Source organism: Pan paniscus, chromosome 1, assembly GCF_029289425.2.
Source record: "Pan paniscus chromosome 1, NHGRI_mPanPan1-v2.0_pri, whole genome shotgun sequence".
Lineage (NCBI taxonomy): Eukaryota > Metazoa > Chordata > Mammalia > Primates > Hominidae > Pan > Pan paniscus.
The window spans coordinates 209,322,942-209,349,469 of NC_073249.2; the positions used below are offsets into that span (position 1 = coordinate 209,322,942).

The 26,528-nt window shown below is 48.5% G+C and overlaps 1 protein-coding gene across 4 annotated transcripts in view; it reads right to left on the reverse strand.

The window, feature by feature from the left end:
* The window catches only part of ACTL8 (actin like 8), a 71,612-nt gene that overhangs the window by 24,496 nt on the left and 20,588 nt on the right, over window positions 1-26,528 (reverse strand). The window lies entirely within an intron of this gene.

Here is a 26,528-nt window from a genome sequence, read left to right on the forward strand (position 1 = left end):
ACCCTCATGACTAATACCATTCAGGGCCCAGGGAAACACTCCCCAGCAGCCCCGGCTCAACTTCATAGAAACAAATAGCAACCTGAATCCACACACCATGGAAGTTGGTTGTATGTAGTGCTGTCGACAGAAGGAGGGCACAGCTCTGAGGTGCAGGGAGGATTTGAGCTGCAAAAGCACTTCGGTAAGAGAAAAGACAAATTAACCAACTTATCAAATCTTCCTGTTAGCACTCCTGCAATAGATTCCCACGAAATGAAGAATCATTTCCTAGAAATGCAGGGCATCCATTTTCTTGTTTCTCTTCACGCTCCTCATTGGGGTAGCAGAGGTATACGAATTAGCAGCTAAATTAGAACAGCGTTCACAACAGCTCAACGCTGCAGCTTGGGAACATTTCGAAACCCTGAACAATTCATATGACCCTTCATATACCCATCTGTAGATGTTATAAGGGTAAAAGCATGAGACCAATGATTTATGCTGGCAACTAGATGGACACCGAATGCTAACATTGTATTTTCAAAGCATGAATAAATTTGTTTTAAATACATTTAATTTTAAAATTCGTACTGATTTGTATTTTGCTTCTTAATGTTTACAGATAATTCTCAATTTTAGATGAAAAACTTTTTGAAAGCTTCAGAAATTGTTTTTTTTACATTTACTTTCACTTCTAGGTGGTAAAAGTTTAATTTTGTATGCTTTGAGCATAATTATGTTTTATTTTTAATCTTTTATATCACTACTATAATAGAACACAAACTACATGAAAATCTCGATTACATCAGAATTTATTTTATTGAAGGCAAGAAAAATTTTATGGAATACATAATTTATGAGTTATGTATGACTATTACTCATCCAACTATCTCAGACTTACAATGGAATGCCAAAATGTGCAATAATCATTAAATTTGGCCATCTTGGTATCTTGTAGATTTTATCTTTATCAACGTATATTTCTCAGATAAGGGGATAGATGTTTAACAGTTTGTTATCTTGTTTTACAGCTTTAAATATCTAGAATTGCTGTGTGTCCATTTATACTCTTCCCCAGTATTGCAAATGCTAGAGATGGGCCTGACCAGCTGTGTGACTTTGAGTACATTAATTAACCTCTCTGTGTCTTGTCTCATCTGCAAGGAGGAGATAATAAACAGTATCTAGCTCTATAGAGCTGTCATAAGGATTAAGAAAGTAAATATTTACAAAGCACCTACAACACAGTCTGGCACACAGAGCTTTATAAGTACTTTTAGGCAGAACAGAGTTTAGCACAGAAGTGCAAGAATTATTTTAATAGATTGGCAAAAGCGTTTGACCAAATTTAACATGTATTTACTTTTAAAAACTCAAGGAATTGAAGAGAATTTCCTTGACTGGATGAACACAACATAGTAAAACCTACAGCAAATGCCGCCCTTTGCTGGGAATTTTCACCTTATTTCTCTTAAGATTGACACCAAGGTGGCCGGGCACAGTGGCTCATGCCTGTAATCCCAGCGCTTTGGGAGGCTGAGGTGGGTGGATCACGAGGTGAGGAGTTTGAGACCAGCCTGGCCAACATATCAAAACCCAGTCTCTACTAAAAATACAAAAATTAGCCAGGCATGGTGGCACGGGCCTTTAGTCCTAGCTACTCGGGAGGCTGAAGCAGGAGAATTGATTGAACCCGGGTGCAGAGGGTGTGGTGAGCCGAGATCACGCCACTGCACTCCAGCCCTGGCAACAATAGTGCGAGACTCTGTCTCAAAAAAAAAAAAAAAATTGATACCAAGGCAAGGAAGTTTGCCACTACTGCAACAACTCAACATCAAACGAAGTCCCGGCAAGGGCAGTAGGGCAAAGGAGAAACATCACGTAAAATAACTGGAAGAAGAGACAGAGAGACCACCATTGTTCACATTTAAGATAATATCATCTATAGAAAAAATCCAACAGAATCTGAACACGTTCAAAGTGACCAACTTAAAAATTAACAGCATTCTTTTGCCCTAGCAATAACCAACTAGAAGAAAACACAACAGAAAATGACACCCCACTCATATTATCAACGAAAACATATACACTATTTTAGAATTGAATCAGATGCTCAAGACTTGTATGGAGAAAAGTTTTACATTATTAAAATGACCCAAAAGGGCAACTGTCATGTTAACATTAGTCACATGTTAACTCCCCAAAGTAGTGTAGACATTTTCAAGTAATTTCAATAATAATTACAGCAGGGTTTTTAGAGAATATGGTCAATAAGTTCTAAAATTGTCTAGAAGAAGAAAAGGGTCTGCCAATTGCTTAATCATGAAAAAGAAGAGCAAAACTTCTGGCCTCCGAGGCATTAAGAGATGTCCCAGAGGTACAGCAATAGAAACGGCTAAGGCATTCGTATAAAAACAGACAGACCAACGGAACAGCAGAGAGAGCTCAGAAATAGAACCTCCTGTGTGTGAAGAGCTGAATTCAGCACCATAAAGGTGGTTCCTGAAACCGGAGGAAAAAGGATGGATGTGGGTGGTGGGGGCGGGGGCGGAGCTGATTTACAGTACAGAGAAAAACGAGGTTGTGTGCTTATCAGACAGAGAACACAGGACAGAACCCAGATGGATTAAAGACCTAAATTTGAAAAGTAAAACTATAAAGCTAAGGGAAGAGATTGTGGGAGAATTTTTTTGGTCTTGGTAAAGGGAAGGACTTCTAAAAACAAGACAGAAGGCACACACACAATTTCTAAGGCCAGAGAAAAAAAAGAGAGGAAGCAACAAAGAAATAGATTTCTGTTCAGTGAAAACACAGACACCTTTAAGACAAACATATCAAAATGGGAGACGATACTAGCAACATCTAAAAATGACATGGAACGAACTTAGAAACCAACAAGAAAAAAAAAAGACAAAAAGATGAGAAAATTGACAAAGTGTATAAACGCATCCATTCAGACACCAGCAATCCAAACAGCAAGCATATAAGCAGATGATGTTCAACCATACATTGATCAGCAACACACACAGTAAAGGGATGAGATGTTTTACACATATCAGATTAGCAAAACTAGACGATCGCCAACAGGTGCTGGCACAGATGTGGGAAAAGGAAGCTCCCAACCCCGCTGGTGGGAGTGAGCCCAATGGGACTGGCTGGAAAGGCATCTGGGAACACGGTGAATTTGATGTGCGTGTCCTGCTGACTCGGCATTTCCCAAACCTTGGCACACCCCCCAGAGAAACCACATCCTCCAAGCTTGTGATGGGACTCTACAAGGACGTTCTCTACAGCATCATTAGTAAAGTGGAAAACCAGAGAGGGGACCAAAGTGGACATCACTTAGGGAGAGGCTGAGCCAGGAATGCATCCATGGAGAGCTCGCTCGTGAGTGGACTTCACAGCAGTGCAGACAGAGCTTTCAAACAGCGTGTGGGGTGGATATGGTAAAGATGTAAAACAAGAACTTAAATAGCACAAGACTAGTGATGTCGGTTAAGGCAAACGCCTGCTTATTTTACACGGATGCACACATATCTGAGGACAACACACACGTGGCTTCCCACCAGGAGGGTCCAGGAGCTGGAATGGAGAAGGAAAGACTTTTAAAAAGTGAAAACCAGAGAGGGTCCTTGGCCAGACAAATGGTAGAATGACATGAACTTGTTTTACCTGGGGGAACAAAAATAGATTTTTTTAAAAAGCAGTTTTGCTTTTGAAAAGCATGTTTGGAACAAATGCAAGTCAATCTCATGCATCTCAATCATCCTGGTAGAAATTAGGATGTGACTCAGACTAAAATCTTAAAACAGAACTCCCAAGAAAACTCTCTGGTCCTTTTGAATGGCCCCCTCCACCAACTCCCTCTCCCAAAATGTCCTTCTCCAAGCCCAGCATCTGCCAGGCGAGCTGTTGTGGCTTCCTTTAAGAGCCAGCACCTCTGCCATCACCTACTCTTACTCCCGTCTGGGTCCTCCCTCCCAGCAGCAGTGGGTCTTCTGCCCTCCTGGCCCCTCCCCAGTCACCTATTCTAATTCTGCATTTGCTGGTCTAGCTCCCCCCTAGACCATGAGCTCCTTAGGGCACCTCGGGCGAATATCTTGGGGTAGATATTTGTGGCATGAAGTGATGACATGTGCCACACCCTGCAGCACTCCCACTGCATATTTCAGGAAAAGGGAAGGCAGAGCCAGGACTGATGACTGCGCTTAGTTTCACTGCACATTTCACGGCTTCCCAGACCCACATGACCTCTGCCTTCTAGGCACACCAGCCTAATTAGCTAATTCCTTGAGATCCTAGGAGAGAACCCAGGTGCCCCCAGACTGAAGATGTGGTGGAGGTAACACAGATTGTCAATCTACTCCAGGACAAAACGCCTTTATGGAGGGAGACTCAGTTCCGTCCTCTGCCCCACTCAGATTCGACAGCATTTCAGTTTCTCAATGATCCTGCTCCCACCTCCTCGCCTCCTACAGCCAAGTCAGATTTCCTGCTCCCCTGCCCTGTACCCAGCCCCTGCCAGGAACATTGGCTCCCATTTGCTGGAAGCCCACTGACGGCCAGGCCCTGTGCAAACCGCTTTACTTCCACCCCACAATTTAATTATCAGCCACCTGGAAGGCTGGGGATTCATCTCCCCACTCCTCAGAGGAAGAAATGAGATTCAGGGTTCAGAGAGGAAACAGGCAGCAAGTACAGGAAGCTGCCAGAGCCATACCCAGGCCTGCGGGCTTCCAGAATATTCTCTCGACTGCACACTACACTGCATTCTGAAGGCAGGACAGGAAGGTCTGATTATTGGTCAAGCTTGAGAAATGCTGGATACCTGGCCCTGTCCGCCTGCAGAGTCACAATGCTTTCTGCCATATTAAAGATCCTGAGAAGGCTACTGAGCGCAATGCCTCCGATGCACGGTGGTTACAGAACACTCTTTTCGGGAACATTCTTGTCTGCAGAACACAGCCTGGGAAGCGCCGATATGGCATGAAGTAAGCTCCAGGCACTTCAAAGAGGTGGGGTCCTTAGCTCCAAAGCATACGTGGTCTCATAGGAGGGACAGAGAGGTCCTAAATTACGACTAATAGCTACCATGCATCAAGTGCCCTCATGGCAGGGCTTGGGCACAACATCGGCATCACCTCGAACTGCCACAGTAGCCCTAGCAGGTGGCAGCTGCTGTCCTGCCTGGAGAGGTGCAGAAACTGAAGCTCTCAGGCAGCAGGGACCACAGAGAGGCGGGAGGGATTTGGATCCCAACCCTGGTAGGTTTGGAAGTCTGAGCTCTTTCTGCTTAAACAAGAGCTTCTTAGTAGCAGGTGCCCCAGATCTCAGCTACTGGCCTGAAACCCAGGAAGCACCATGCTAGGAGTGTGGATACCACCCCTAGGGAAGGCCCTGTAAGAGCCATACTTGAGCAGCGTGTCCCTAGAACGTGCCAGAGCAGAGAGCAGACTTCTGCTGCCTTCCGAGGCCCTCAGGGCTGGCCCACTTGCCACGGCAGTGCCGGTGCTGTGCAAACTCTATCATTCTAGAAATTCCCAGCTTAGAAGTTAACACTCCGACAAGTAGCCACCTAAACCTCCCTACTCGTTGCAATCTAAGTCTAGAGCATCCTCTCAGCTGCTGAAGAAGCTTGAAGAGGTCGGAAGACTAGATCAAGAAGCACACGGCTGGCTTTTGAAGCCGGGTGGACCTGGGGTTTGAATCCGGTATGAGCCACAGGGTAGCTGTGAGAGCTGGGGGTTGGAGAGTCCCAGCATCCTCTGTAGGGATTATGCCCATTTACCCCAGAGGGGGTGGAGGGCAAAGCTGAGTGTTTAACAAAGCTGGATTTGTATCTCTCCAAATATACCGCTGGCTGCCACTGACCTTGGACAAGTTGTTCTCCCATGCGAGCCTCAGTTTCACCTCTGGTAAGTGGGGGCGTGATGCCCACCTCTTGGGATGGTGAAGATTAAATGAGATACTGAAGGCACCTGCATGTATGAGCTAACTCACCTCCAGCTGCCCATCACTCCAGCAGTGCTAGAGAACGTTTAAAACAGTGGGAGTGCTTACCTACACACACACACACACACACACACACACACACAGGTGCACGCATGCACAGAGCCATCCTCCTCCCTCCATCAAGTTAAAGCCCACCCCACCCAAAACCACCTCTTCCTCCTTCTCCTCCAGGGAACCAAACCATCCCCAGCAGAGTCCGTGTCTGAGCATGCTCAGTAGCCAGAGCAGCTGGGGTCCCCAGGACCTGCTGCCCCATTGCTGACTTCAACATCTCCACCCTGGTAAGACACCCAGGGAAGAGCAGCACTTCCCAGCAGCCCCCACTGAGCAGAGCGAGCCACCAGCTGGGCTCCCTCCCTCCCTAGCTCAGCTTTTAAAGGCCCCAGGGGAGACTTCCTGAGGGTTCAGCCCTGGCAGAAAGGGGCATCAGCGGAATGAGATGCTGAGCAATGCTGTACCCTATGTCAGTGTGCTTGGTGTGCAGACAGTCTTGGAAATGCCCGAGCTCATCTTGAGGATGAAAACAGCTGCACATTCAAACGCAACCCGCCTTGCACATGTATTGCACGCACCACCGCGAACTCGGGGAAGGTGATCACAACAAGATTTTGGAATCAAACGGCACGGGAGGTCCTTCTGAGGGTCTGTACCCCATTTCTGCACCTATCTAACCTCTAGTGATTGACGCGGGACCCCCACCCTTCTGTTTAATTTCAGTTTTACTGCCTCCCTGATTGAAGCCAAAGGGAATCTGTTATCCCAGCTTCCTGGTGTGTGCTGCAACGTTTCCTCTCAAAGAGTTTTCTTTTTTTATTGCTCCTAAATCTTTCTTCGTGTAGCTAAAGCTTCTCTCTTAGTCCCAAGTAACGGAGGGAAGGGAAAACTAAAAATAGAAGCAAATTTACATTTGCAGAACACCTGTTATATTTTACTACATTCTTATTTAATCCTCACATGAACCCTGCAAGGCAGTCAGACTGTTTATAGTGGAGGAAATAGGCTCAAAGAAGCCCAAGTTTGCACAGAATGAGGACTCCTTTCCCAGGCCTCCCTAGAAGCTAGGCCGGTCCTGAAACTAGTCAATAAGGACAAAGTAGGGTGGGGAGGGGCTGTCTTCTGCAACTTCTAGGAACTGCCCTTCTTTGCTCTGCCCTCCCTTCTGAAATGCAGGGTGTGAGGGCAAACGACAGTGACTCTGGACATGGAACATGAGTGACTTTGAGAATGGAAGCTATTACACAGCAGTGCGAGCGAGAATGCTATTAACGTACCTGGACTCTGGGGCCCCATGCCACCCCAGGAATGGACCCTCTTCTAAACTATTTGAACATGAAAGTGAAATCAACTATTGGATTGTTTAAGCCTCTCATTTGGGGATTTTCTGCATCAATCTTAAACTGATACAGTGAGCTGCTAAGCATTCCTCCTTCTGCAGATGTCATCAGCAGATTCCCCTACCACACACCTCAGCATCCAAAGAGTTAGAAGGAAAGTCCAGTCTCACTAACCAGCCCCCTCTCCCACTCCCACAAGGGCAATTCTGTTTTCAAAGGTGCTTTTCTTTAAGGAATAAGAACTGGACACGATCTGGGAGAGCAACTCTCTGTGGGATCTCTACGTTGCCCTCAACTTCCCCTCTGATGGCAACATTGGCCTATGACAACAAGAGCTTGATACAGAAATTTAACATGTTAATACAACTTCATACAGTAGGAAATAAGACACAAATAAAAATTATGCAAAGAGAAAAGTAGTAAAAAATAAGATGAGACCAGGGAGGCCTATATACTTTGAGCAATTTCACTGAGCTTCCTAGTAGCCAAAGCAAAGAGGAAAACACAATCAATTTATGGTAACTGTTGCTTGTTTAACATCTATTTTCCAGACATCATGGCCTGAAAGCCATTTCTCCTGTGGAGCCTAGAGGGGATGGTGTAACTGATGGACAATGCCACCAACAGTCCTGGTAGTCAATGCAATCATGAGTCTTATGGTATACAATGTATTGAATCCCCCCCAGAAACCCAGGATATTGTTGCTAGTCATCCTCCTCATTTTATAGATGAGGAAAAGGAAGTTAAGTAACTATGTCCAAGGTCACACAGCTAGGAAATGGCAGTACTGTGATTCCATTCCACTGGGCTCTTAACCACGGGCTTTAAGGTCAGCCAGACCTAGGTTCAGATATTACCCACTCTCCACTGCTGAGCAGCCTTGGCCAAGCGACTGCATCTCTCTGAGCTTCTATTTCCCCATCTGTCCATAGGAATAATCCCATAAACAGGGTGATTGTGAGGCGTCAGCAAGAGAGATTGCCACATAACAGAATGTGAGAGGGACTTTTCATGGTGCCCTGGAATGACAGCTGAAGCCAAAATGAAGGACAAGGAGGGCCAAGTATCCCGAGATTCTAAAGAGAGCTGACAAGAAGCTACTCACAACTGGGGCCAGACCTGCCCCCTTCCCATCCTCTACCAGGCAGCACTGACCGCAAGCCAACAGAATCACCCCCAATACCAATTCTCCCCACACATATTCTACACAAAGGATGCCAACCTTGCAGAGAGCAGAGTATGGGCCAGGAGAGGTGACACAGGCCGGGAGGTGGAGGTTGTCAGGGAACAGGAGCCAGGAGGTGCCACCACAGCAGAAGATCACCAGAGTAGGCAGAGCTAACCCAGACCAGGGTAGGTGGCCACTCACCCTCTGCAACCTGCCTGTCCAATAGAAAGTGAGATTCCTTCCTTCTCCCCACTCCTGGAGCAGCCTGGACAAGCTGTAGGGGAAGGGTTTAGAGTGCTTTAGATGAGATGTGAGGTCCCAGGTTCTAAAATGAATCAGATTATATTTTAACTGGAAATGGCCGGAAAATAATGAAATCTGCCTGAGGACCTTAAGGCTCAAAAAAAGGAGAACTTGAAGGAATTCCATTAAAAGCAACAAGTGGAAAAATGAAAACCATATCCTGGTTTTACCCATAAAGCATTAAGACTCCTCAGTTAACTAGCTGTGCAGATAAAACCTTTTGCACAGGCTGTGCACACAGTAGGTGCTCACAGTGCATCAGCTCCACATATGCAAGAGTAAGAGGGCTCCAGATGGCCACTCCAGACCCTTCCAGGGAGCCCCAGGATTTGAACATTTCAGACCAAGAGCACCCAATGCAGTCTAACCTGGAGACACTAGATCTGGCACAGAAGAGAGGGAAGTCCAGCCCTTGCTTAGGAAATGCTGTTCCATTCCCAGGCCAGCATCTGTTGTCATTTGTGTGGTTATCGTCCCCTCGACAGTGCAAGAAAGTCAGAAGACATCGCTCAGGACAGGCTTGGGCAGGGTGGATGGGAGGGGACCAACTGTCCCGCCCCTGCTTTATCTCTCCCAGGGCAAGAAGCCTTTGGTCCCCAAAAAATGCAGATGTGAACCTGATGGTGGTCCTGTCGCTTCCCACACCCCAGAGAGAGAGCCTATGTCCTCCTGTCTCCACTCTCCACTGACCTCTGTCTAGTTCTCTGGGATCTTCAGTCTGCCACCTCCCTGGATGATAACAGGGTCTTCTGTCCTTGCCTTCTCTTTGGTCTCCCATATACACCCCTGCTAGGGAAGGTTCTTAGTGAGCCCTAAAGTCATGTCAAGAAAAGTCATCACGATGAGCAGGAGGGCAGACACTCTGCTCAGGAAAGAGCCTCATGATCTCCAAGAGGAGACAAGGAGCCACTGTCCCAATGTCAACACAAAGGTAATGGCAGGATGAGCAGGGCCCCAAGGGAGTGGGGGGTCAAACGGCAGAGTTAGGAGGAGGATGAAGATAAGCAGAAGGGGCTTCAAGCTCCTTATCTGAGGCCCGAAGACAGCAGAACATGAATGTTGTACACGAATCTCTGGTCTATATGCATGGTGATGTTTGATTATCAGAAAGATGGACGCTTGCCTGTATTGGATATGGTCTGAAGACCCTTCCAGATATTTGAAGGCAAAACCACAGGGTTACACAATGTTCACATGGTACTTTATAAATGGAGAGGGGGTGATTATACACATTCGATCAAACCAGCCATGGGCCTATGAAAGCTAACTCCAAGCCTCAGTTTCCCCATTTGTCAAGAAGGGTTAAAAACACATCCGTTAGGAAGGTCAGAGTCGGGACGACTGGAATAAGGCAGGTAAGGTACTGAGCAGTGAGACTTGCCTACTGCAAGAGCCTAATAAGCGCCTGGTCCACCCTTTCTTGAGCTCCACCTGGGGCAGCTGTCCTGACCTGGCTGAGCCACACAGTGCTTTGATGCAAAGAGGGGCTCCTCTTCTTTGAACTGAGAGGGGCCCATTGGGGTTAAGAGGCCCTGGCTCCAGCCCCAATGATAGGGGTTCCTGATGGGGTTGATGAGGGGCAGGATCCCAAGCCAAGGATGCCACAAGTCACAAACTCTGCAGATGGCAAAGAGATGGTGGCAGGAATGGGAGTCCCGGCTTCAGTTGGAAGAAATCAAGTTGGGAGTGAAGCTCTTATTTTTTCCCTCTCTCTTCCTCATAAGATGTGTTTCTGACACTAATCAGGGATCCATCCCCCCGGGAGCCAACAATAATGATTAATGGTGTTAAATATAGCCAGAGACTGCCGGGGCAAAATTAGGCACCATGCATAAAACATCACCCTCCTCGTTCCACAGGCAAATCAGGCTGGCTTCGGGGCCTGGTGCCCATGGCCCAGTGCCCACTCGCAGGGCGGCTTGATCTAGCCAGCCTCCTCACCATGCTGATGGCCCCTCAGGGAGGCATCTGCCAGGGGAACCCACATTCACTCTGCACCCCGATGTGCCCGATGCAGACCTCAGAGCCACCACCAGGCACTTGAGCTGACTCAAAATAAAGGAAATTGCTGCTGGGGTGGTGGCAAGAGAATGTGCCTAGGATTCACACAGACCTGTGTTCAAATCCCGGATCTTCCACTCCCTAATTGTGTGGCCCTGGAAAGCTGCTTCTCATCTCTGAGTCTCAGTTTACTATTCTGTGAACACAGTTTCCTCTTCGTAGCCAATGAGGTGGTATCAAGGTGATGGCAGCAGCGAGCCATCTGAAGCAGCTGCTGCCATCATGCCTGCTGCAGCAGGGAGGCGTGGCCAGGGCTGTACACTCCGTGGAGCTGGCGGGAGCTGGGGACAAGCAGGAGGCCTGCCCCTTCCGAGTTGGGGCAGGAGATCCCTGGTTGCCGCTGCAGCTGTCCGAACTATGGCAGCAGACCCAGGCCTCCTGCTCCATGGAGTAGGCAGGAGCCCGGCCCCACCCCCTGCCAGGCACAGCTGCAGCCACCCAGTCATCTCTGCACTCTTAGGGGCCCAGGAAGACCCCTCCCCCCAACCCTCATAGGCTCAGAAAAGCCTGCTCCCACTGCCCGGCTTCTCCCTGCTGTTAGCATCTGCTCCAATCTCAGAGCAAAGTCAAGGCCAAGCCCAGGCACTGTCACAGCCCAGCCAGATGTGCACACAGTCAGGAAAGTGCTAACACACCAGCCTCCTGCTGCCTCAGCCCCCTCTGAATTTTGGATGCTGATGAGCACAGGAGGGAAGCCAAGGGAGGGCTAAGGGCAACTTGGCACTGGCCTGCAGGTGCCCCTTGGCACCTACAGCCTGGGGCACTATGAACAGCAGCAGGAGGCAGACAGTTTCCTGGGTAGAAGGGGGTGGGTCCCTGGTGAGGCCCCACCTTCAGATCAGGGAGGACCTGAAGGCTGGGGGCCAGATGCCAGTCTCACAGAGTGGGAACTTGTGGTGCCTTTTCTGGGCCCGCCCATGGGTGCCCATGGACCAATCAGCATGCACTTTCTGAGGCCCATAAAAGCCCTGGGATCAGCCAGAGCTGAGCAGACATCAGGACAACAGGCTGCAGAGAGGAGTTACCCACTCCAGGGCCTCCACTGAGCTATATTTGCTCAATAAAGCTCCTCTTCATCTTGCTCACCTTCTGTTTGTCTGCCTATCTCATTCTTCCAGGGCACGGGACAAGAACTTGGGAACCACTGAATGAGGCTAAAAGAGCTGTAACACAAACAGGGCTGAAACATGCCCCTTGCTCACCACATTGCAGGTGAAGAGAAGAAGAGAAGAGCTGTGGCCCTTCAGGGAGCCCAGACCTGGGAGCTCCCCATGCCAGGGCTGTGACTTCCTCACTGGGGCCCTGTGGTTCCTGGCATCTCCAAGCTTCCGGGTGCCTTTGTGTTCCCCAGTGCCAGCCGTGGAAGCTGCTTGTGGTGCACCTGGTCCAGCCACAGACCCACAGAGAGCTGGCACCTGTGCTGGCACCCAGAGCTGCCTGCCCCACTGCAGCAGCTGGCATGTCTGACTGTGTGCAGTGGCCACACACCACGCTTGCTCACACACCCCTTGCCATTCCACAGTTGACTCTCCCTTGGCAGGCGTGGGACCCAGGCCAGTGGCATGAGCCAAGTGCAGCCTTCCAGGCTGAGTGCGTGAAATGAGCCCGGCAGGCCTAAGCAAAACTCAGGCAAAGGTGCCACCAGCCACAGGTTTCCAGCCAGAAAAATGACACCCCAAAGGTCCTATAACAACGGTATGGTCAGAGCCAGGCATTTAGCAGGTACTTGGAAAATGTTATCTCTCTTTCTCCCACCTCTAGGCACAAACGGCTGTGTGACCTAGAGTAAATTACTCAACCTCTCTGAACCCAAGTTTCTTACCTACAAAATGGAGATGATGATGTCTACCTTCAAGGACATGGAAATAAATAAGGTATGGAAAACACTAACATGTGCTTGGAACATCCACTCATTACACTCCCCAACTCTGTATTGAGGGCCAATTTTGTTGCCTGGCACTGTGCTAAGTGCTGGGGACACCACCAAGACTGAAACATCCCATCTCTGCTCTCACAGAGCTTACAGTCTAGTGAGGAAATAGGAAAAAGGTAAATAGGCAAAATCACTACAAATTAGAAGATATCTTGGAAAGAAAAAAGGGGGCTAGAATAACATGCAAGGGGCACTGAGAGGGACTGCTCTAAGGGGTGATATGGAGAAGGAGATGGCCCTTCTGGGAGCATGGGAGAAGTTATTCCCTTCCCAGCAATCACTTTCCCAGTCCTCCCCTGCGCACACGAGCATCCCTCCCTTCTATGTCAGGGGATCCCCTCGCTCTTGGGAGTCGCTGAAGGTAAGAGGACCAAGGGCTGCCATACATCATGCCACTAAGAGCAGTTGTCTCCAAACTCTGATTATGTATATGTCCTGATACATATTTGTTTATAATTAAGAACATGCACTGCCTTCCTAATATTATGTACATCATTAAACACACACAAAAATACACCTTTAGAGGAAGAAATGAGAACATAAATAGAAATGCAGTTCTAATTCTGTCTCCTGCACTCTGCAGGTCTTCTCAAACTCTCCTGCAAATTCGTGTATACCTCTTTGATGACCACTGATCAAGAGCAGCCAGGAGAGATGACCTGAGCCATGCCAGGAGGTCAGCTGTCACACAGGGGCCCTGCCCCTCCCACCTCAGATGTACTAAAAAGGAGGCAAAGTGTCCAAGTCCAACTCTCCTCTCCCCAACGTCCCCGCTATGGTGGGCACCCACTCTGGGTCCCTTTTTGGTTTGCACTGGGCCTTCTGCAGCCTGGTGGTACACCTCCCCACATGCCCATTGCTCCCCTGTGCCCACCTCTTCCTATGGCCCAGGGTGGGACTCCTCAGGTAGGACAAGACCCCCCACCCCACTCCTCTTGCTGTTTCTTTCTCCAGGAATTCTCTCACACCACCCTCCTCCTCTGCACCTGACTGACTCAGCCGTCATCCTTGAAGCATGCAAACTTGGAAAACAGAAAATATTTGTACGGGGTAAAGGGATGAGGCCATCCATGGCAGGCAGTGATCTTCCTCAGGCTTTGGCTACCCCAGGCCCTGCCTGGCTGCTCCGAGGGCTGAGGGCATCAGAGCTGGGCACACTTGTATCCTGACTGGGAAGCTCTGAGCTGAGGCAGCAGCCCTCCTTGACTCCCAGCCCCAGTCCAGAGCTGTGGATGTGAAAGGAAGGTAGGCATGTGGCAGGAGCAGGGGGTGGAAAGGAGGCTTCTTAACCAACCTTGGGGACCCAGAGACTGCAGAAGAAGACACAGATTTTTTTTAAACTGACTAACAATAAGAACTTCTACATAGCAAAGGATATCATAAACAAAATGAACACACAACATCTCTGGCAAAGTAACTGCTACACAGAAGGCAAAAAGAGGGTTAATATCTATGCTATACACAGGGCTGACGGTGGACAAGAAGGGGCAGAGGACCCAACGGGGAAATGAGCAAAGGATCCACAGACGCAACTCACAAGAGCACGGCCAAAGGGCCAAACAGATGAAAGGCTGCTCAGCCCCCCTGCTTGTCAGGGAAATGAAAATGGAAAGCAACAATGAGATCACTTTATACCTCTCAGCCCCCACAAAACTAACAAGGCCAATAACATCTCTTGCTGGCAAGATACAGGAAAACGACCTCTCTCAAATTACCAGGGTAAATGTGAAGTATTACAGCCTCTGGGGAAATCCAGTTGGCAACAGCTATTAAAATTAACAGCACACAAACCTTTTGACCCAGCAATCCAACGCCTGGGATTATACCCCAGAGAAATAAAACTAGCTCTGTAGGATGTATGTGCATGCAAGGAGGTTTATCTTGGTGCTATTTATTATGGCAAAAAAAAATGAGAAATGAAACAAATACCCATCAATAGGGAATGGTCAGTTGAATTACAGCACACCCACGCACTGGAATATTATGTAGCTGTTAAAAGAATGCACTAGAAGCCTGGCGCGGTGGCTCATGCCTATAATCCCAGCACTTTGGGAGGCCAAGGCAGGAGGATCACTTGAGGCCGGGAGTTGGAGACCAGCCTGGCCAACACGGCGAAACCCTGTCTCTACTAAAAATACAGAAAACAATTTAGCTGGGCGTGGTGGCACACACCTGTAATCTCAGCTACTTGGGAGGCTGAGCATGAGAATTGCTTGAGCCTGGGAGGAAGAGGCTGCAGTGAAGCAAGATAACTCCACTGCACTCCAGCCCCAGTGACAGAACGAGACTGTCTCAAAAAAAAAAAAGAATGCACTAGAACTACAGCATTGAGGTGGGAGGATTTCCATAGGACATGGTTGAATGGGAAAAGATCCAGGAAAGCATTCATATATTTTTGTAACTGACTATAAGAGCATGGAAAAATATGAAAAAGATCTATATGAGATCATTAGCATGGGTTCCAGGGTGGGAGTGAGGGGGGATGTCACTGAAGGAGGGTTAGGAGATAAGCAAAACAAGGGAAAAAATATACTGAACTTTATAAATGTAACATTTATGCACTTATCTAAAACTGTCAGGGCCAGGTGTCATGGCTCACACCTGTCATGCCAGGGTTTTGGGAGGCCAAGGTGGGAGGATTGCTTGAGGCCAGGAGTTCAAGACCAGCCTGTGCAAGAAAGCACGATCCTGTCTCTACAAAAAAAAACACTTAAAAAAATAGGCCAGCATGGTGGTGCACACCTGTAGTCCCAGTTACTTGGGAGTCTGAGGCAGGAGGATTGCTTGAGGAGCTCGAGGCTGTGCTGAGCTATGATCATGCCACTGCACTCCAGCCTGGGCAACAGAGTGAGACCGTATCTCTAAAAAAAAATAATTAAAAATAAAATTGTCTATCAAAAGGCATTTGCATATGTATGTAAAGAAGGTCCATGTATATGTCCCCTCTCTCCTCTATCCCTTTTGAGGTCCTGCTCACTTTCCTCCCCTGTTCTCCATTCTTCCTCTCACTTCAGGCCATTTAGACACAAAAAACAAACAGTAACAGGCTAAGTAACAGGCTAAATAACTTATTTATCTGGCACCCTTCACTCTCCAGAACACAGCCTAGAACCACAAGACAAACAGACATCTGATGGTCAAAATGCATTGTATCTGCTTTAAACTAATAACTCTTGTTTTGTATTTCAATAAGCTGTCAGCTTACTAAACTCACCAAGGCAGACACACCTGAAGGCGAACCCAGTGATCCACATACTTGTATAATTCCCTCCCCTTGAGGGTGGGTGAGAGCTGCAGCTTCCTTCTAATCAATAGGGTAAGGCAGAGGTGATAAATCGTCTCTCCTGTGATGGCGTTTCATTCTATTTCCTGTTAGACTCTGTCTGAACAGGCTGGAGAGAGACACCCTGTCCACCTTGAAGAAGCAAAGCACCATGCTGGGCTCTGCCTATGGAGAGGACCACGTGGCAGAGGCCTGCGGGAGCCTCTTAGGGGCTCAGGGCCACCTGCAGCACCCAAGGACAGGCCCAGCCAAGAGCCAGAAATAGGCTGGAGCCCTCAGTCACACAGCCACAGGGAATGAATCCTGCCAGCAATCCAGATGAGTGTGGAAGCACTTCTCCCCCAACTCCAGCCTCTAGATGAGAACACAGCCCAGTCACCACCTTGACTGTGGCCTTGTGAGATCCAAGCAGGAGACCCAGCTAAGCTTTGCCTGGGCTCCCGACCCAAGGAAATGGTGAGATAACAAATTAGTGCTGTTTTCAGCCTCTAAATCTGTAGTCATTTGTTATGCAACAAGGAAAAAACTAACATACCCATCAAATTAAGAAATAAAAGAGTGGAGTGAAAAAAAGATACTAATAACTGTAAGAAGTGAGGATTGAGATGAAGAATAGCAGATATAAACTAGCTAACAACTATCTGGAGCCATAGTGAGTTAGGCCAAAGGACCCTACAAGCATCCCTGTCACAGTGGGATGAGAGGGTTGAAATCTAAGACCCTGAAGGACCAGCAAGGCAGTGTACATCTGTGCTGTCAACTGCTCTAGGAAATTTACCTGCATTTGCTCATTTCATTGTCACAACAACCTATTAGGTGTGTCCTCTTATCTCCCAGGACAAAAGGGGATAGTCCAAATGTTCCTATCAAGAATCAGAGGCATGTTGCAGAATGGAACCTTTCCAGTCAACATGGCTCACCATGTGTTTGCCAGGACACACTCAGTATGCCAGGCCAGCTGCTGATTGGGCAAATGTGGACAGACACTGAAGTGGGCCCCATAGGCCCACCAAGAACAGGTCTTACTTCCAGTCTATGGATGAGGGAACAGAGATTTAAAGGTCATACAACTAGTAAGTAGCCCAACAATCATTCAGACTGGCTCTTCTGGGTACCTGATATGGTTTGGCTGTGTCCCCACCCAAATCTCATCTTGAATTCCCACATGTTGTGGGAGGGACCCAGTGGGAGGTAATTGAATCATGGGGGCAAATCTTTCCCATGCTGTTCCCGTGATAGTGAATAATTCTCACGAGATCTGACAGCTTTAGAAAGAGGAGTTCTACTGCACAAGCTCATTCTCTCTTTACCTGCTGCCATCCATGTAAAACGGGACTTGCTCCTCCTTGCCTTCTGCCATGATTGTGAGGCTTCCCCAGCCACATGGAACTGTAAGTCCAATTCAACCTCTTTCTTTTGTAACTTGCCACGTCTCGGGTATGTCTTTATCAGCAGTGTGAAAACGGACTAATACAGTACCCAAGCCCATGTTGTGTCTGACTCTACAACCTAGGCTTTGAACACACCATGCTATCTCTTGAGCCTCAGTCTGCTCTACCTGTAAAACGGGAAGAAGTGTGGTGCTTATCCCATGAGGAATAAATGGGGTATAGCATTGTATTGAGAAGAACACCTCACGGTACCCAGCATAGGAAGATGCTGAATCTCTTTCCTAACGTTCTATACTGCTCTCAAAAAATACGAGGACAAAAATAACAAAAGTTCAATTTCAGAACAATAACAACTTCTGGGAAAGTGGGTTATGACAAATCATTCTTCCAAACATATGGTACTTGTTCTTCACCCACAGAGGACAATGGAACTCGCTTTCTAATGTTCCTATGAGACATGGAAGGTAGAAGTTCAATTCCTGATATGGTTTGGCTCTGTGTCCCACCCAAATCTCCTGTTGAATTGTAATCCCCAATGTTGGAGAAGGGACCTGGTGGGAGGTGACTGGATCATGGGGGCGGACTTCCCCCTTGCTGTCCTCAAGATAGTGAGTTCTCATGAGATCTGGTTGTTTAAAAGCATGTAGCAATTCCTCCTTCACTCTTTCTCTCTCCTCCACTCCACCATGTGAAGAAAGTGCTTGCTTCCCCTTCACCTTCTGCCATGATTGTAAGTTTCCTGAGGCCTCCCTAACCATGCTTCCCGTACAGCCTCCAGAACTGTGAGTCAATTAAACCCCTTTTCTTCATAAATTACCCAGTCTCAGGTAGTTCTTTATAGCAGTATGAAAATGGACTAATACGATTCCCATATCACAGACTAGACAACTAAGGCTCGAAATGGTTAAGCAGCTTGACCAGTCTACAATTTGAGAGGCAGAATGGAAGGTGGATATCCATTTAGATCTAGAGGGTGATGATGCCAGACCCACCCTAGAGACTCTTAAGCTCCAAGCTACTAACAATTCAAAGGCTTTCAGCCAATGGCCCAAGATATCCCCTTTACACCAACTCAAGGCAAGAGTTATTTCTCATTTCAGAATTGTAGGCCAGTGGAGCTTAAGAGAAGCTTTCCCCAGAAAACAGAGCCTTTCCTTAGAATGAAAGTGAACACAGAAGCAGCTTGTCTGCAGAAGAGGCCTGGAGGTGACATCTCCAGCCCGATGACCATGCAGTTCTAGATTCCTTTAACATCACGAGAAATAAGCTCACCTCGGGGACACACAAGGAGGCCAGAGTTGCAGAAGCTAGAGAGCCAAACGGCAGCAGGAATGGAACTCCTTTTCCTCTATTCTAGTTCAGCACAGAACACAAGTATTAAGTAATCAATGTTTTCATATATGTGGTGCTGCCAAAGCGAGCACAAGTGATGAATGCTTTAAATACGGACCACCACCTTCACAGACAGCCTCCAGGCATTATCCGACACATGGGACCAGTTAGGGTCACAGGCCCTGGAGTTTAGAAAAAAAAAAAAAAACTCCTCTTTTTAAAACCATCAGATCTCATGAGAATTATTCACTATCACGGGAACAGCATGGGAAAGATTTGCCCCCATGATTCAATTACCTCCCACTGGGTCCCTCCCACAACATGTGGAAATTCAAGATGAGATTTGGGTGGGGACACAGCCAAACCATATCAGGTACCCAGAAGAGCCAGTCTGAATGATTGTTGGGCTACTTACTAGTTGCATGACCTTTAAATCTCTGTTCCCTCATCCATAAACTGGAAGCAAGACCTGTTCTTGGTGGGCCTATGGGGCCCACTTCAGTGTCTGTCCCCATTTGCCCAATCAGCAGCTGGCCTGGCATACTGGGTGTGTGCTGGCAAACACATGGTGAGCCATGTTGACTGGAAAGGTTCCATTCTGCAATGTGCCATTGATTGAGTGGGGAATTAACTTGCCTAAAGCCAGTTCCCAGATGTGGGATGGGATAGCTGAGGACTAGCTTCACACAGATTCAGCATCAAATAAAAGGCGTTTGAGATGTGTACATCAGTAAAGTGCTTTACGGTTTAGAGTGTGGTGTACTTTCCCCTATAGAAGCAGATGCACAAAAGAAACTCCAAGGATGTTCACTACAGAATTGTTTACCAAGAAGGAAACGATGCAAAACAATTTGTTCAGAAGCAGAAGACTGGTTAAGGTGCAGTACAACCAGACAACAGAACTCTATGTGGCTGGTAAAGACGTTTCATGAGCACTTCTTCACGTGAAAATGTGAGTTACACCGTTACGTATGTTATGGTCCCATTCATGTCAAATAAAATACAGAGAAGAAGGTTCAGAAGGTCATATACCCAGGTGGCCGCCATGGCGATCTATGCATAATACGATTAAAGGGATTTTCCTCCTTTGGCTTATCTGCATATTTCCTCATTTTTTCCTACCATGGACAGATATTGCTTTGTAGCGTTTAACAAAAAAAAAATGACAAGATAAGTCATTTAACTTTTAAAACCACAGAGCACTTTCGCCCGTATTCTCTCTTGTAATCCTCAATGCCAGAAGCGAAAGCAATGGCCCTTGTCTTCCTAATTGTCAGTCTGCCTCAAGCTGTCTGCAGCATTTAGTGCTGTTCCCTCCCCCTGTCCTCAAACTCTTCTCCTCTAGCAAGGTACCCTAACTGGAGTCTGAATCAGGGTCTCCAGAGGCCCAGGGATGGGCTTTGGGGTACGGGGGGCTCGTGTACCAGAGCTGTATACCAAAGGTGTGTGTGTTCATTATGTATATTCTTGTGGGAATAGATCCAAAAAAATCAGGTTCTTAAAGATGCCTGTAACACCTAGGAGGTATGGCCAGTCTCCCAAACCCTCCAAAACATCTTTCTGCCATATCTTCTTGGCTCCATCTGGCTCCTTCATGGATGGCCCATTCTCCACATTCCCCTTCTTTCTGTGTTTGTGGCCTGTCCTCTGTCCCAATAGCCCTATCTGCCAGAGATGGGTCCTGGAGGAGCATGGGTCCCCGCATCTGTGGGGGCCCTAACAAATCAAAGAGAGCTGTGTGTCTTTCCAGGGGAAATGTATGCATGGGATTTTACGTATGGATCTAGGTGGTGTGCAGCCCTCCCGAAGCCCACCCATAAATGGCCCTTGTAGTGGGTTGAATCATGTCCCCCAAAATTCATGTCTACCCCAGGACCTCAGAATGTAACCTTATCTGGAAATAAGGATCTTTGTAGGTGTAACTAGCTAGGGATCTCAAGATGAAATCCTCCTGGATTTAGGCTGGGCCCTAAGCCCAATGACTTAGAAATTCCTGGTATCCTGGTTGGGTGCAGTGGTTCACACCTGTAATCCCAGCACTTTGGGAGGTTGAGGCAGGCAGATCACCTGAGGTCAGGAGTTCAAGACCAGCCTGGCCAACATGGCAAAACCCCGTCTCTACTAAAAATACAAAAATTAGCAGGCATGGTGGCAGGCACTATAATCCCAGCTACTCGGGAGGCTGAGGAAGGAGAATCGCTTGAACCTGGAAGGCAGAGGTTGCAGCAAGCTGAGATCGCACCAGTGTACTCCAGCCTGGGTGACAGGGTGAGACTCTGTCTCCATTAAAAAAAAAAAAAAAAAAAAAAGAAAAGAAAAAAAAGAAAATGTTCCTGATATCCTTCTAAGAAGGGGAAATAACACAGACACACAGAGAGGAAGGCCATGTAAGGACAGAGCCGGAGACGGCAGTGATACAGCCACATGCCAGGAACAGGATTCCCCAGAAGCTGGAAGAGGAAGGAAGGATCCTCTGCCAGAGCCTTCGGAGGTTACTGGGGATCTGCTGATACCTTGATCTCAGTCTGCTGACCGATCTCAGACTTCTGACCTCCAGAACTATGAAAGAATACATTTCTCTTAAGCCATTCAGATTGTGGTCATTTGTTATGGCAACCAAAGGAAATTAACACAGCCCCCCAGTCCCAGAGAGACCACAGACTCCAGTTTAGAACCTCCCGGATACAGACCAGCAGTTGCCAAATCTGTATGTCCAGGCCAGGGCTCCCTGGCCACTACCCGGAACTATCTCAAGGCCCTTCAGCCTCAGTGTGTACCAAATTGGGTTTATCCTCCCCACCCCCACCCCCAAAACACACTCCCACACCTACTCTTCCTCCAATGTTCCCGATTCAGGACTGGCACTGTCAACCAAGGCACTGAAGCCAGCATCTTCAGTCACCATCGGCTCACACCCTCCCCTCACCTCCCACATCCTATTAATAAAACAAAGCAAAAATTACATTACTTCGAACACACCCCCAGTCTGCTTTCAAGAGGGCTGGATGGTTTGAAATTCTAATTTGTTTTCCATGGTCTTAAAATAATTTCACAAGAGCCCCAGAGATGACGCCCCCATCCCTGCCTGCATCCCACAGCAGGAGGCCAGGCTACAGTGAGCAGAACAAGGAAGGAAGAATATGGCCTGGACTGTGGGAGAACTAGGATCTACAGCCCCTCCGCAGACTCCACATGCCATCTCAGGCAAGGCCCCAGTCCTCTCTGAGCCTCAGTTCTCCCACCTGGTCTTTAGACAAGAGCATCCTAAGGTCTTCCCAGGCTAATGCCACTTCTTTGCTACAAGCCGGTCACTAAACCAGAGGGTTTTTTGTTTTTTTGGGTTTTTTTTCAAGACAGGGTCTCAACTCTGTCGCCCAGGCTGGAGTGCAGTGGCGCAATCACAGCTCACTGCAGCTTCGACCTCCTAGGCTCAAGCAATCCTCCCACCTCAGCTTCCCAAGAGGCTGGGACTGCAGGTGCACACCACTACAACCAGTTAATTTGGTTATTTTTTGTAGAGAAAGGGTCTCCCTATGTTGCCCAGGCTGGTCTCAAACTCCTGGACTCAAGCAATCCTCCCGCCTCAGCCTCCCAAAACTCTGGGATTACATGTATAAGCCACTGCACCCAGCCAAAAGGTTCTTAAGCTTTATGGATTCATGGACTGTAGTAGATTCCCTAGTGCTTACCCCTAGCCAGGTCTCCCTCCCCAGGAACATGGAAGACCCACTCCAGGTAGAGCCATGAGACATTTTAGCCTATAAAGTTATGAGCAGAAGTGATCACCTCCACGCTAAGACTGTTAAAAAGCAGCGGGACATCTGTGTGCTTGTGGTCTGTCCCCTTTAGCGGTAAACACGGAGGCCCCATGTTGAGAGGGTGGAGCCATAGATCAAAGCAACCCTGGATCTCTGAGTTACTGCATGGAAGAGAGCCACTCCAGAGAGGCACCCAGCTCATCTTAGCGCTTTGCAGGGGGGAGAACCAGACTTGGGTATTTTAAGCCACCAAGATTTCAGGACATATTTATTAGTGCAACACAGCCTGGCCTATCCTGACTAACACAAGTACTGTCTCCTTTTGCAGATCTGATGATGAGGGATCTAGGCAGAAAGATAAAAGGATTTTCCCAAATTCACACAGCTATAATGTGGGGAAGCAGCAATCAAACCCAGACAGGGTGGCAAAGGAATTTAATGGGGAGGGAGGCAGTCTTGGATGGCCTCTGACTCAAGCCAGATGCAAGGTACAAGGCAAAGGTCAGAGAAGGCTTCTGTGGTGGCTTGCCCCAGCTGAATGTTGAAGGAGATGAGAAGGGGTTGTGGGAGGGAGAGGGGTCCAGGAGGCAGAGGGGTCCAGGAGGGAGAGGGGTCCGTGGGTACAAATGCCCAGGGGAGAAATCAAACACTGAGCTGTGAGCCTGTGAGTCGTTTAGCACATCTGGAATCTCGGGTATGTATAGAAGGAACAGGGCTGGAGAGGCAGAGAAAGAGTACAAGGTAAGTGGGGAGGCCAGGGACAGGGACATTTCTAGAATGGGTGCCTATCCCACCTCCAGGCAAAAACAGTCCTGGGGAGAGGCAGGCAGGGCCTGGCTTCTCATGACCCGGGTCGGAACTGTGTCTTCAGCCCCTCTATCATTCCCACACTGGCCACTCAACTCCAGCATCTCTTCTTCAACTCATCGCCCAACACATGAGCACCAAATCCATGTCTGGAAGAGCAGCCTCCAGGACTCACCATCCCTGAGCTCAGATTCTCAAACAAGCCCCACCGAAAGCTAATCAGACACATTGTGCCCAAGACAGCCCATCTCATCAGTTAGGGCAAAAAGGGCCCTTAGATCTCTAGTCAGTCCTCTTCCTTGTACGGAGAAGAAAGATAGGCCCAGAGTAGGGAATTAACTTCCCTAAAGCCACACAGCAAATCCAAGGTACAGCTGTGTGACTAGAATGCAGATTCATCCCCGAGAATACTATTCTTTCTTTTACTACTGCTTCTTGGGATCCCAGGGTCCTTGGGATTTTTGCTTCACCAAAAGTGGCCCTTCTCTGAATCAGGAGCCACACCCGACAACATGCTTTCAGCCAACTAGACATCAGTTCTACAGTCTTGAGACAGAAGGGAATGAAATGATGATTCAGGGTCTCAGTGGGAGCAGCTTAGCTTGGGCCCCTTCATACCCTCCCCCACCCAGGATCCTGAAAGACACCCTGGCCTACAGCTTAGGAAATGCTTCAGCCTTACAGCCCCTCGGGGCCAGTGAGATGCCACCAGGAAAAGAGCAGGCCCTGCACCAAGGCTGGAGGGATCCCAAAGCCCCATGCCTGGATAAACCCTTTCTGTTTACCAAAGCTGCCCCAGCCTACCCCAATGCAGGGGCCAACCCACAGCTTTTTGCTGCTAAGCACAGAGCAATTCCCAACTGTTCCCCAAACTGGTTAAGACAAGCAGAGCTTGTCTCCCATTCAGCCCTCAAAGCAGCCAACATGTGCCACCATCCAGCAATGTCACCTTCCACAGTACATGGCATGACAAGGAACCCAAGAGAAAAAGGCGGCGGGGCTAGGAACGGTGGCTCACGCCTGTAATTCCAGCACTTTGGGAGTCCGAAGCAGGAGGATCACCAGAAGTCAGGAGTTCAAGACAAGCCTGGCCACCATGGTGAAACCTCATTTCTACTAAAAACACAAAAATTAGCCGGGCATGGTGGTACATGCCTGTAGTTCCAGCTACTCGGGAGGCTGAGGCAGAAGAATCGCTTGAACTCAGGAGGCGGAGGTTGCAGTGAGCTGAGATTGCACCACTGCACTCCAGCCTGGGTGACAGAGTGAGACTGTTTCAAAACAAAAGGCAGCCGGCCTCAGATGGCACTTTCTAGCACACATACCACCAATCTTTTCCATCACAGAGGTGGCAGACATCACGAATCAATCAGCAGATGGATTCTTTCCCACGAGCCCAAGCACAGCCTGGAATGGCTCCACACCACACTCTGGTAAGCAACAGCCAATCTATCAGAGTTGGCACAGGAGATGAGCACCCCGTCTCACACCTGCTATCACCGGCCAAGGATCTCAGACACCTTCCACCACCAGGCACGTGTTTATCTGGTGGAATGTGCGAGAGAATGGGGACACACTTCGAAGTGGGAGCAGCATGAGCCTGGGGCTGAGGGATGAAGGATTTCAGGGGGCGCTGTGCCACCCAAGAACTGCTGGCCAGGAGAAGTTGCTGGTAGAGGAAGTAGCATTTCTACGATGTAAACAACCAGGCGGCGCTCCAGAGAGGCTAAAATGTTCCTGGAGAATCAGGATGTGGGACCTTGGACTTTCTGAAAGTTCTGACCCAGGACAATAGACACATGATTGGCATTTTTCAAAGAGAGGCGCTTGTTCTGCCACAGGTAGGTTATTGGTTTAGAAAAAGGAAATAGCCAGGTTCTGCGGCTCACACCTGTAATCTCAGCACTTTGGGAGGCTAAGGCAGGAGGATCACTTGGGCCCAGGCCCAGGATTCAAGACCAGCCTGGGCAACATGGCAAGACCCCCATCTCTAAAAAAAAAAAAAAAAAAAAAAAATCATTAGCCAGGAACGGTGGTGGATGCCTATAGTCCCAGCTACTCAGGAGGCAGAGGTGGGAGGACTGCTTGAGCCCAGGAGGTCGAGGCTGCAGTAAGCCATGATCTTACCACTGCACTCCTGCCTGGGAGCTAGAGCGAGACCCTGTCCAAAGAAAAAGGAAAGAGGAAACAAACAATAGGATCAAATAAGGTCCTCTGGAAGGAACGCATAAAACAGGAGGTAACCCTAGGGACCGGTGCTAGAATCGGCCTTATTTAAAACCCTTCTGAGCAAGCTGGGTACAGGAACGTATGTGACACTGCCAAGTTTGCAGATGGCCACTGACTCTGCCTGGGAGGAAAAATGAGGCCATTAGGAACATATGGCAGGAAGAAGGGACGACGGCAGAGTGGAACGGAAGCAGACTCAGCTCCACAGAGAGGGGGTCTGCAAGGAAGTAGCCGTCCAAGCTCCTGGGAGACTGCAGGGGAGCCGAAGCGAGTGAGCCTCACCCCGCAACTCCTGGAACTAGCTGTACACCAGGGGCACAGCGGGAGGGCCAAAACAGGAGGAAGGCAAGTTCAGGACCAACCCAGCAGTCCTCACCATCAGCTCCAGGCACCAAGCAACCAAACTCATTGACCCTGGAGTGGCTGTACACAGGATCTGGTTTGAACCCATGATCTGACTGTCTTCTAGGTCCTCTCAGAGACGACAGCTGTCACCAAAGCCTGGTGGAAGGGGCAGGGTGAAGGCTCCTTGGGCAAGTCCCATCCTGCCTAGGACCTTCGTGCTGTCTTCACCCTGAGCTGCTTTCTGACCACCGCTCTAAAGCTTCCCATGGCTCCCTGTGGCCCTCAGAGGCAGGTCACAAGTTTTGGTTGGGGAGGCAAGGCTAAGGGGGACAAATCCTGTCCCCATCATTTACAGGCTATGTGACCTGGGTGAGAGACTTTACTTCCCTGAACCTCAGCATCTGGATAGCACAAACAGTGACAGATCTGGTCTGAGGCCTCCTCCAGGAAGCCCTCCCTGACTCTTCCAGGTAGAACAGATGCTTCCTTATACTGTCCCGGGAATCTTCTGTCCTAGCTCTAAGAAGCCCCTGCCTCATGCTAGGTTCATTAGCCTTGGTCTGTCCACTCTACTAGACTGAGAGCACCTA